The sequence below is a fragment of the Leptinotarsa decemlineata genome, unplaced genomic scaffold (assembly GCF_025532065.1).
Source record: "Leptinotarsa decemlineata unplaced genomic scaffold, Ldec_3_MD MMD2_tig00078363_RagTag_RagTag, whole genome shotgun sequence".
Taxonomy (NCBI): Eukaryota; Metazoa; Arthropoda; class Insecta; order Coleoptera; family Chrysomelidae; genus Leptinotarsa; species Leptinotarsa decemlineata.
Genome location: NW_027412728.1, coordinates 830736 through 840327, shown reverse-complemented (window position 1 = coordinate 840327; position 9592 = coordinate 830736). Strand labels below are relative to the sequence as shown.

Genomic DNA, 9592 nt, shown 5'->3' with positions numbered 1-9592 from the left:
TCGTCCGGTGGTATCTATATCAAAGGATGCTATTTTGAATGGGAATTTCGAAAAAACTACAATAAGAAATGAATTTCCAAATATCACACTTGAAATTTAATGACAAATGTCAATCATCTATGATAATGTCCTGAATAAAATTCAAGATATAAAATGCCACTTTTTGTTATATCGACCCAACGAATCAGAATTTAAAATGACAGACAAACTTATTTCCTTTATTTCTAAAATGTCCTGTTTTTGTCAACTTAGTATCTTTCAATATGATGTTTCTTCATCTCTATAAAATCTGGTATATAATTTTTTGTTATTGCATATTTTTGACAACTTTCCCTGTATAAGATAAGTTTTCATTTTCAAAAAAAGATGTGTGTGATATGTATTTTATTTATTTTGGTAGTATATTATAAAGCCATTTATATAAAATATCAACGTTATTGAGACTGCAGCTGAACAAATTTCCTTTGAAATGACCCATACAGAACGGCGTGTTTTTCTTGAATTTTGGAACACACCACGATGAATCTTCAAAGTCTTCCAAATTCATTACGGTTGTGTATATATTGAATAGACGCAGTTTGTCCAACAAATCACTGAATATCGACAAATTCTAGCCTCATAATGTGCAACTATAGACTGAAAAAAATGGAAACTGCTGAGATTTGAATCTCGTTCTGGAAAGGTTGCTATGACGGTTTTGAATGTTGTTGTTGAGATGACTCTGACTGATACTGCACACGTTGATGTATTATTCTGAAATAAATTCGATTTTTCAATAAAAAAATACACTGAAATAAATTCGATTTTTCAATATAAACATACACTAAAAAAAATGTTTTGGCAACAGAGAGGGTAATGTCTTTTATGAAGTAATTGCTATACTTATAATGAAAATAAAAAATCAAGTGTCATTCAAAATAAAGAATTTAAAACACATATTCTGCACGTACTAAGTGAAGGAAATATATTGTATGAAAACACTACTTTATGCGGATCATATCTGTGAGTGAGAATTTTTGACCCGAATGAAAAATATTGTATACACCCAAAAACTCTTTGCCTATAAAACAAAGAAAAAATTGGAAACAATACTAACCTTAATTTTGTACAATCTCAAATGAAACGACAAGATTCGGTTTCCCAATGTCTATTAACCCTTTGAACACAATAGCGTATTTTCCTGATGAACATTCTTCTAAGTGAGGACGATGCGCCTCCGTCACTCGGTGGGGCAGAAATGATACTTTATCTCCCAAATCTAACAAGACCGCCTCACCAAATTTTCCTTCCACGATTTTGGTAGTGAATATCCTCTGCGGCATCTCCACAGGCAAATCTGCTACTTTGATACTTGGCTTTCTCTTCACGATCGAACTTGCATTCAACTTTTGTAAATCCATCTGTGAAAAATAAAAAATGAAAGCTTTATGTTTTGATTCACAATATATGCGAATACTATCTCAAACAAACCACGACATGTAAAACATTTGACTGAAATCATCCAACATATATATCGAGAAAAATTTTGGAAATCAAAGGATTCAACAATTCTCCACAACTTTCAATTGAATTACATTTGAATAAATTCATCTGAGGAAAAAGTCAAACCTAAAACACTTACTTTCAAATAGAATCGGTGCACTTGTCACTGGTATCACTTTCAACGAATGCAACTAACTCATTTCGCCATGCATGACGTATTCATAGTAAAATAAGTGATGACATATTTTAAAATGCAACAGAGACCCTTTGTTTCGTCGCTTTGAGAACTGCGTATCTCCGGATGTAGATTCGACATTGACAGTGATCAATGTCACTTTGGGTTTGAATATAAAAATTAGTGATGACATATTCTGAAATGAAACAAAAGAAAATCAAAGAGTCTTTGTTAGATGCATATTCAGCGTTGACATTGATTCATGTCACCTTGGATTTGAATAGCGCAACAAACACATGAATTCTGCTTTTTTTCCCCCATTTTATTTGAAGTGCTACATGTGATGATGCGACTATTATTAGTGAAGATACAACTTTGTGCCCTCTTGGCATCGTCTCCGTTTTTTTTTTCTGTTGATGAATTCTGCATTCGTTTCCCTTTCATTTGATGTGCTGCACGTTGAGATCCAACTATCATTAACAAAGATGTTGCTTAGTGTCACTCTGACATACTGCGCCATATTTGTTTTTTCTCTGTCGATGAATTTTGCATTTCTTTTCCTTTCATTCGACGTGCTGTACGTGACGATTCGACAATTATTAACGAAAATGTGGCTTAGTGCCTTTCTGACATGTTGCGTCAGATTTGCTTTTTCTCTGTCGATGAATTCTGCATTCGTTTCCCTTTCATTTGATGTGCTGCACGTTGAGATTCAGTTATCATTAATAAAGATGTGGGTTAGTGCCCTTCTGACATGTTGCACCATATTTGTTTTTTCGTTGTCGATGAATTCTACAATTTTTCTTCTTTCATTTGACATGATGTACGTAACGATCCGAAGTTTTTTCAATGATTCTCTTTGCAATTCTTCCTATGCTGTTTCACATAAGGCGCTCGATATTATATTTTCCATAGTCTACATAATAAATCATTTGAAATGAGTACCCACACCGACCTGTTGCGACTAGTATAGCGCAAATAGGTTATGAGGTCCTTTTGGCTTCGTAAAATGATTAACTATGTTTTTTGACATCTAAACGAATCCATTGATGTCAAAATCATCGGAATCGGACGACCGGAAGTAAAAACCGGAAGTGACCTGTTTTTGACGGACTCGAAACCTTCCCACCCTAAGGAATCCAAAAATACCATATGTTTCATATACGATGATTATTTCATTTTTTTGTCAACAAATTATGTGTTTTGAATCAAACTTTTGCAATTACATTACACTCGTAGTTGTTCATAACCCAACAACTTTTAATTTCAAATATGTTCAATGATTTTCTTCAAATGTGAAATTCTTTCTATGCTATTTCACATTAGGCGCTCGATATTATACGTTTCATAATCTACAAATGGAATCATTTGAAATGAGTACCCACATCGGTCCGTTGCTGCTAGTATAATGAAAATAGGTTATAAGGCCCTTTTGGCTTCGACAAATGATTAATTATGTTTCATGACATCTAAACGAATCCATTGATGTTGAAATCATCGAAATCGAAGGACCGGAAGTGAAAACCAGAAGTGGTCGTTTTTTGATGGATTCGAATCCTTCTCACCCTAAGGAATCCAAATATATCATATGTTTCAGTATCCAATGATTTTTTTCATTTTCTTTGTCAATAAATTCTGCGTTTTGAATCAAGCTTCTGCAATTGGAATAAACTTATAGTTGTTCATAACCCAACATTTTTCAATTACAAGTTTGTTTAATTTGTAATTCTTCCTATGTTATTTCACATTAGGCGTTGGATATTATATTTATTACGTCATATTTGATTTTTCTCTGTCGATGAATTCTCCATTTCTTATCCTTTCATTTGACGTGCTGTATGCGACGATCCGATCATTATTAGTGAATATACAACTCAGTGCCCTTCTGACAGTTGCGCTATTGTTCTTTGTAATAACTCATTCATTATTACACACGCCACCACCTATCACGCTGACTACGTCACTTTCAAGCTTTTAATGTTTTATCACTATTATTATTATTATTCGACCCTCATTCTCCAGTTCAATTTCATCTAGCACAATCAATCGAGCGATATTTGATTTCACCATTCTGATTGGCTGACCGACACCACTCTGTAACAGAAGATAGGTTGGGTGTTCCACAACGATGAAACGATAACGAATGAACGCACGGAAAACGGTCTAAAACGCAGGAAAAACGATCGAAAACGCACGAAAAACGATCGTAAACGCACGAAAAACGATCGTAAACGCACGAAAAACGATCGAAAACGCACGGAAAACCACGTATTTTGAAATGTCATTGTCGAATACTTCGCTCTCCCATTGCCCTCACGTTGAGTCCACAAAGCTTAACCTCTCGACACTTTTGGATCTCTCCTTTCTCCTGATGATGCTAACTTGGTTAACAAAGATACGAGACTTCCGACATGTTGGAACGCTAGACTTCTGTTGAATCGACATGTTTTTTTCTTAAATGATGTATTTTGAAACGGCCCTGTATACACATTAATATCATATTTCAAATCGACATGTTTTTTTCCTTAAATGATATATTTTGACGCACCCTGTACACTTCGACGCCATGTTTGTTTTCAATGATGTATTTTGAGATACCTTGTAACATTGAGGGATCACACTTTGAAACGATACAGCCTCATTAATCTGTAATGTTTTTTCTGAAATCTGATTCATTATTATAAAATATATCACTTTCACGCTTCCAATTTCCGTCGAGTAGTTCACGATTAATTCCAAAACCGGCAACGCTACATTACTCCATAAACAATGATTTATTGTACAACTGGCAACGCCGAACCTGCCATGCTGGCATGTATTGACATTTGACAGATGCAGTCTTATGAGTCTAGTGTTTACAGTGTCCTTCTTCAACCAATAGATAGTTCAGCTAGTGACTCATAGATGACTCTGTGTGTTCTATAACTTAATTTTCAAACCGGCAACGCTACATTACTCCATAAACATTAATTTATTGTACAACTGGCAACACCTGCTTGCACTAGCAACCGGTAAAACCTCGATCTCCATCTCTCTTTGCATCGATTACGTCACACGCGACTCTCGCTCTTACACACACATACACATCTTTACATGAAATATTAATTATTTTCCAAATCTAAGTATATTTTCCTATCTTCAATATGATAATGATGATTACGGTCTACGGAAATAAAAAAAATGCTGTGAAGTCAATTTCGGTCCCGACAAAACTAACGCTATAAATACCCAACATTCGCAGTCAACTTCAATATCTTACGATGGTGTAGAGTCTAAGGACAATGTCTACGACGCGGACGATCCAGGTTCGAATCTCATAACTATAAACTTTTTTTAATTAAAATCACGTGACAAGGGGGCCTGAGCGCTGATGCTGAATCCCAAAGGGGGCCGAGGGCGAAGTACTAAGGGAGTTGATAGGTTAGGTAGAGTACCAAGGGGGCCGAGGGGCGGAGTTCCATGCTTGAATCGCTACGATACTCGTTCCATCCTGCGTCGATTTCGATGACGCTGATAGGTTAGCCCCACTCGTTGAGCCAGAATCCGCCTTGTTCATCTACTACAATGACGATTCACGGGTGAGCGCCGTATTGAAGACCGACGAAGATCCCAAGTCATATCACTCGAACCCAACAGTACGCAATGTGACCAGAGCCAATCTGCGCCAAGAGACGATCTGCAGAAGGTGTACCCTGCAGCAACTGGGGAGGGTGACAGTGATAGCGACGATGAATGCGTTGGATCTAGGGTGATAGTGACCAGAGCCCTGGTACACTAGAACCCTGTGAGCGGAACAAGTACTGTCCTATTGGAGCCATGGCGGCGTGCCAAGACAAAAACCTTTTTAAAAGGAGGGGGGTGTCGTGAAACAAAACTAGTTTGGAATTTCACGAGCTCCAGTACAAGGACCGTCCACTCAGAATGAATATTGAGAAAATGAGGAAAAACATTGGTTTTCCCAAGATATTTCAGCTTGTTTTTGGAAATTAAGGTGAGAAATATCGTTTCCTAAGCGAAAGAAAAACTTTCGCAAGATTAATAGCATTCGCCAATTTTTTAAAAGAGGAAAAAAGTCGATTTTACGGGAAATGGCTTTTTCAGCTATCTAGATAGGAAAATCGTGATTTCTTCAAAGGAGTATCGATAGAGATTCTTAGTAGTCCTCGTTTGACACCTCGATCACGGTTCCAGTGCTCGTGATTCAATTTTTATTAGCATTTGAGCTTCGAAAAATGTTATATTTTTCAAACGCATTTTTCTGCAAGAAGGAATGGTAATATCGAGACGCGACATGAGACTTTTTGTCTTAGGATGCTGAGTTCTATATAAAATCGAGGAGAATGAAAATTTAGAATTTTCGCGATTTTTCGAAGATTTCCGAGCGAGGCCGAAGACTGTTCGATTCCATTTATCGAAGACCGCAAATTGGGGAAGCGAAACGATACATGCAAGGAATGAGACGGGAACAGCGGCATATAGACGTCAATGGAAAGTATAAGAGCGGTATTCCTACTTCACAGCGCCTGCATAAAAACAGGACATAAATGCTCGCAATACATACGAAATGAGTTTTTTTCGTTGTGTAAACATTGAATCTAGGTCAGGCAAAATCGCACGACTTTTGCCATCGCCGATTGACTGGAAGTGAAATTTTGAACATCAAGCGAGTAGCAGTCGTCTTGAATATCCGGAGATTTTTCGACAGTTTGAAGCTGCGGTTGGGATTTATTAAATGAATTCGAGTCTCTAGTTCTTTTTCGAACTCAATAGAGACAAATCATAGCACAGGAGTCTTCAGGGATCTGCGGTTACCAATAATCAGTGGAATTGGAGGAATTTCTACTGGAATAAGGAATCTTTTATTGAAGTGCCTAATCATACCTTAAGTTTGTTCAGGTTCCTTTTGGCACTCCGCCAGAGAAAAGCAGCCCAAATCCTGCAAAGGAAGAGCATGTCCCTACTAAAGTTGCCCGGTCTCACTCCACCCGACCACCTCGTGGTGTTAAACTGTCGAGGTGTTTCGAGATTAAACTCGGGAGGGTCAAGACATCATTAGTTACGTCCTTCGGGCGAACGACTCAACCTAACCGTTGGGACCTTCCAGGATTACGATACCTTTCTACCTTATTTTGCGAGCGGCCCTCATCCTAGGGTGCTGTTCAACCATTAGGCTCCTTGTTCCTAAGTCACTAGCTCAGTTCACCCTGTAGGCCTTGGATTGGAAAAATAAGTTTCGCGATCCAAGGGTGAACTTGAAAATATTAGATTTCCGTGATTCCTTCCCTCTGACTATTTTCTCGTCAGAGTCACATTAGAGACATTTTGAAATCGAAATGTAGACTAGGGCAAGACAAGCGCGAGCGCAGCTTGCAGAAAGTACATCAGTGCCACATAGCGAGATCACAAGTTTCGGTCGAACCATTTTCCCGTCAGACACCATTAGCCGCCTGAGTGCAACTTCGACGAGCAGACATGGAATCCCCCAGGAATCTATTTCCAGTAGAATCGGCCAGTCTGAGGCTAGATTCTACTCACCGTAGTCATTTCGCTCATGAGGTCACCAGTACCTCTCCCGTGGTCACAGAGCGACAAAACCCGAGCATTGGTGGTTTTTCAGCAAGACGAGTAGCTAAAGAACTCGACATGTCACAAAGGACAGTCCTCGAATCGCTGTAAAACCTCGGCTTATCAAACAGTATTAAATCATATTAGGGAATTCAATACTTCCCAGAGTCGACGAAGCAGTATTTTCCAGGTGGAAAATAAAACGTTTTTCCAGGAGGTAAACAACGCTCAGAAACGTCAGGCGACGTCCCTTCGAGAAACTGGACATCAGCCCCGAGGAGATGTTTCAGCCAGACCGTAAAGCGGATCCCAATTAGGGCTTCGCGTTATGTTGAAAATTCGAGACGATCTCCTTTGCTGAGATCGGCTCCGAAACCAAGAAAATCGCATTTTTATTCCCAACCGGAACAAAATGCAGAAATTGACGGCGACAACCGGTAGGATTTTTCCCTCCCAAACCGATAGTTCTGTCTGAAAGCGAGCCATTGAGGAACACTACGGAGGAGTTATCCACTTATGTGGTAACCCCAAGTCCAAGAATACGCAGGTTGTACAGTCATCCTGTGGAAACCGAAATCGTAAGAGAAACATTGCCATTGTCAAACCCTACAAGAGAATCATGCCATTTTGGATAGGAGTTCGAAACAGGGAAAGTTTCGAAAGAAATACCACCGGACAAAACTTTAGAAACAAGGAAAGTTTCGAGAGACGCGGTGAAGGACAGCATTTTCAAAGCAAAGAAGTCTTTGGAGATGCTGACGAAAGGAACAGGTTGTTCGACGCCAGGCGTTGCGATGCCCCAGGGGGGAACACTTAGTGATCCCTGGGAGGATAAGGGTACGTTGCGCTCAGGAGCGCCTCGTACCCGGTTTCAGCTAATTACTGACGACCTAGCGAAAGTGCTAGGGGGTGGTGGAATGCCAGGGGGTCACCCTGAAGCCGAGAGAGACTTCTGGGTTGCTTCATGGCGGGGTCAGTACCTCAACGAATCCCAAGTTCCAGACGAAGAGCTAACTGGAGCAAACCAACCTTCCGTCGTACCCAGATAGGAACTGAGCTCTGAAATCCCTAGGGATCAGGTCTGGGAGGCCAGCCGACCATCACGGCGAAGGGTAAATGGGGTCGATGGGGGCGGAGTCGCGGGACACGCCCCCTCAAGTGAACCCTTTTACCTCGGCGGAGGACAATACTACGCCCAATGCTCTCAATATTTTTTTATCTGATCAATACCGTAGATGACTGGTGTGATGACTGCTACGTAGGACTCTTTGAATATTTTTTTAATTTTTAATACATTATCTATATCATCATTATCTTTTTTTCAATAATACCATTTAGCAAAAAACAATTTCTACTTGTTTTGTTTTCAAGTTTTTAGTTTCCAATTTTGTTTCATTCTGTTCAGTACATTTAGTGCCTTAGTATCACAAGGTTCATTTCCTGACAATTTGTTACATTCTAAGGCCTCAATAACTCCTTTCGCCTTTTCAAGCCTTCTTTTCCGTTGTGTTGCAGTTTCCGTTTTATTTTCTCTCGTTTTAGTTATATTATTTTTTATCATGTTGTTCCCACGAGTGATAGACATTTTAACGGTCGACCTCCCAGAGGTCTAATAGAGGGGCAAGGCATTATATATAACTGAGATGTACATATCATTTTTATCCATTCTAATGCCACACAGTTCCTGGCACGTTTTAACCTTTCACCTTTACTTGGGTGGTGTATCGCAAACGACGTATAATTTTCATCCACCCTAACGCCACACAGTTCTCGACACTATACAAATACTTGATTTGGGTGGGAGATCCATGCTTCTATCCCGATTCTGAGTTGACAAAGTTCTTTGTATGGATTATATTGGATTTGCTTCTTTTTGATAGTGTACTAATATGGTTTGTTTGAAGGTGATTAACAATGTTTTATGATGAATTACATCAGTTCGGACTTCCATCTTCTGATATAATATAAAATTATTTAAAATCCCTGAAAGAACTAAAAAAGGATTAAAAAATTGAAGAAGGAAATTATAAACGAATAGCTGAAAATAACAATTATATTTAGCAAAAAAAATACAAAAATTCAAAAAGATATAAAAATACAAAGAATAAAAATAAAAAAATAAAGAATGAAAATGAAAAGATAAAAAATGAAAAGTTAAGAGATTCCAAGCCAAATTACTTCACGACGTTACGATTGATAGTATTCACAATCGTCTTCGGGTGATGACTGGACTAATTCCTCCGAAAGCTGACTATTTATAGGACATTTGAGTAGTTTCACCTATCTCTGCTTTCCTTTTTTCGCTTCACAGGGTTTAGTGGGAGATGACCGTTTGGCGAGAGTTGGCCATATTTCGCTTGATTATGGGTT

The 9592-nt window shown here is 38.7% G+C and overlaps 1 long non-coding RNA gene across 1 annotated transcript; it reads right to left on the bottom strand.

The window, feature by feature from the left end:
* Window positions 1-369: 369 nt before the first annotated feature.
* On the bottom strand, window positions 370-1196 carry LOC141487121 (uncharacterized). Its single transcript, XR_012468209.1, has 2 exons — window positions 1097-1196; window positions 370-753 (listed from the first exon to the last, which is right to left on the bottom strand). It is a non-coding gene; the product is annotated as an uncharacterized lncRNA (long non-coding RNA).
* Window positions 1197-9592: the final 8396 nt, after the last annotated feature.